This window comes from Agelaius phoeniceus, chromosome 4 (genome assembly GCF_051311805.1).
Source record: "Agelaius phoeniceus isolate bAgePho1 chromosome 4, bAgePho1.hap1, whole genome shotgun sequence".
In the NCBI taxonomy this organism is placed as follows: domain Eukaryota; kingdom Metazoa; phylum Chordata; class Aves; order Passeriformes; family Icteridae; genus Agelaius; species Agelaius phoeniceus.
This window is the reverse complement of record NC_135268.1, coordinates 21,156,119-21,159,432: the sequence shown is the minus strand read 5'-3', so window position 1 is coordinate 21,159,432 and position 3,314 is coordinate 21,156,119.

The following is a 3,314-nucleotide window of genomic DNA, read 5'->3' as shown; positions in this document are numbered from 1 at the left end:
TTACTGCAGTTACAAGCCAGTCCAGGCAAAAGAGGGAAACTCAACATCTCTCCCTCGTTCCCTTACTGCTCAACTAAAGAAGATATTTTCTCTACATGACTGTAGACTTACCCTTGCTGCTTTAGCCTCTGAAAGAAACACAGAGCAGGGAGACAAAGCACTTGGCAGCTTGGAATTGTAGTTTCTGGATGCTGAGAGCAGTCACAGGGCACCTCTTCCCAGCTCTCTCACATCTCCTCCTTAGACCTTACTTGCAGAGAGCACAAACACATGAGTAGAAGTACCTGCTCTCACCACCCAACTCACAGGAGCCACCTGTCCTGCACAGGATATGAGGCAATGAAGAAAAGGAAGATCTCTTTCAGCTGGCATATATTGTTAATTAAAAACTCATGATGTAGCCAAGTGTTGCTGGTAAAGAGTAATCAAAACATTAGAGCCCTTAAAGAAACAATACTAAAACTCAATTTCCATTACAACAACAGAAGACAAATTTAAAAAAAGATCTCATTATAAGTTGAAATCAAACCGATCTCCTGACTTTTTCCAGGCATTTCAAACTGAAAAAGGGGACATATTTCTTCCAAGACTGATTTTGCTGTTTCATTCCACCTGAGATTTGTTACAGGACTTAACAAGCACAGGACAATAAATGCCAGAGCTGTTCTACTTAGCCAGACCTTTCCTCCACAGATTAAATAGAAAAAATAGTACAACTGCAGACAAAGAGAAAGAAGAAAATAACAAGCCCTTTCTTGCCCTCCTTTGGTCAGGCCATAGCACTCCTCAAATGGAAAAATAGAAACACTTCTGTGCCCAAAAGCAAGCCCCAGAGGCTTCTTCTCACCTGAAGCAGGACCCTGATTAAATCTCCCAGCTGAATTGATTCACAGAGGCTTTTCCTTTATTACCAAGTGGAGTTGCCTACTCAGCTGTAACCATTTTTAGCATATCTCAGGTGTGGGTTTTTTCCCCCCTGAAGCTGAATTTAACACAATTTTCTGTCAAATAGAAAGTGAGAAGTTTTTTAGAAAACATGGAAGCTTTCAGACCATTTAAAATAGATGTAACACATTAATTTCATTCACAAAAGATGGTTAACTGAACTGAAAGTGAAAATCTTTATTCTGCATAAAAGAATTGTCCAATACTGGACAACACTTTTATTCTTAATTTTCGTAAGGACTTTTGAACAAGTGCCTTTTTTAAAAGGGTGAAATCTAAGATCAAAATAGGAATAAGTAAAAGGGAAAGGAATCAGATATTACAGCAAGCTGGGAGAGGGTGAGGACTAGAATCTCCTTATACTAATACCTGGGTGCATTGAAAAAATTAATTCATTTTCATTGCACTTTTTGTGAGTTGAGGGGATGATAGTATCTCTGTTATACAGAAAGGAACTGAAACACAGACACCTTCGTCGTGGGGATCTGGTTTGATCAATGATGAACACGGTGTTTCTGAGCACACAGTATTACATAGCACTTGGTATGATTAAAGTCCAGCATTTCCAAACAATTTTTCTAAGAAACAATAAGTACAACACGATCAGTCAGCTCTTTGAAACAGTATGTTCTTAGCATTCTCATTCTAGAGTATGAATTGTGAATTAACAGTTTATAGTAGAGCTTTAAAAAATAACAACAACAATAATAATAATAATTTAATAATCCCCTGGTAGTTTTTGTAACACCTGAGATGATTAGCACTTTAAAAGATAAGTTATTATAAGAACAGACAGAAACTTTGCAGATAGCATTGGCTGTATGAAAATTAAGGCTGAGTAGTCTGTTTTCAGTGTCAGCTACCCTTAATTTCCTGAGACCAGTATCTGATGTTAATGATACAACAGAAGCTAATTAGTGAATAGTCAAGTGTGCTAGAGAAATCCTACCTTTTTTCCCTACTTCTGAAGGTAAAACTCATGGCCATTCCCTGCTAATTGCATTGTATGGATTACTTAAGTGCCAGCGTAAGGTGCATGAAAAAGATAACACCAAATTGGGAGATAAGCAGAAAGGATCTGACCTTCTTAGTCAAGGTCATTGATAGTGTAATTATTCTGATAAGCCAGGCATAATGATCTCCTGTACTATCAAGACACCAGGCTATTCAGTTCAGCAAAGACACGTTGCACTTTCCAGTAGATCCCATACTTATGCTCTTTAAACCTGTCTTAGGCTGAAGCTACCCATTCTAAACTGCTTGAACAGAGGACTGTGTGCCAGGCTAAAACTGCCAAAGGAGAAAAGAAAGGTGTTGGAAAGGTTTGTTGCATGCAAGGCTGCCCTGGGTAACTCTCCTATTAGACAGGCAAAAGCAGCAGGATCCAAGTTCCTTGGTCCTAGACAGGAACTTTCTGCTCTGTAAGGTTGGGGATGTGAGTGGTACAGCAGGGCAGCCTCAGCCCTGGCTGCAGAAGAGCCCAATGTTCGTGTACAGGGTCTGGGGAGCACCACCAAACTCCCCAGGGCTGCAGCATCCCCACAGATGCACCAGCAGCAGGACCAAACTTCAGGTGCTGTGCTATTTCTTGGGAGAGGGCCAGAGCTGATGGGGAGATATCTCACAGGCCACACCAGAAATTTGGGCTAAATCAATTGCTTTTCCTTCTGTGGATTCTCATGTTACTGTCCCACCAGCACTACTGCAAACTTCAGGGAAAAAAAAAAAAAAAAGGAAAAGGAGAAATCATCTACTGACTCCACTGACCTGTGTTTGTAGAATCAGATTAAATGAGCCCATATGGGCTGTACAGCAGGGGGCAAAGTTGGGAGGGAATTGCTCTCACTTTCCCTACAAACTGTGTGTTGAAAGCAAGCTCAGCCCTCATAATAATCACTGAATTTGAAAAACCCTTAATCATTATTCAAAAGGCAATCATTTGTGCATGCATAATTGACAGCACAAAATGCAAGTTTCATTGAACTTCAGTCTGGCTGCACTTAATTCTTTTTCATTGCTTAGGCTCTACAAATAAACTTCAACCTTTCCAGGAAGAACAGTGTTACATCATGCAGGTTCCTGTGAAATCAAGGCAAGGATTTCAGCATGTAGCAAACACACCTGGCCTGTGATGGAGACACTCCAGCAATGCAACACAAAATTGCTTGTATTGAACACATGAACAACCAGCGTGGACAGTTCTGTGTGACTGGCTGGAAATTCTGTACCCACCCCACTGGGACAGCTATTCCCCATGGATCAAAAGCAGCTGGGGAAAGGGCTGGGCAGATCGGGAAGGCAGCACTAGAAAGGCTTCAGAAAGAATCAGCCCTCTGAAGGTGTGCAGAGCCTCCTGCCAGAGCTGGAAG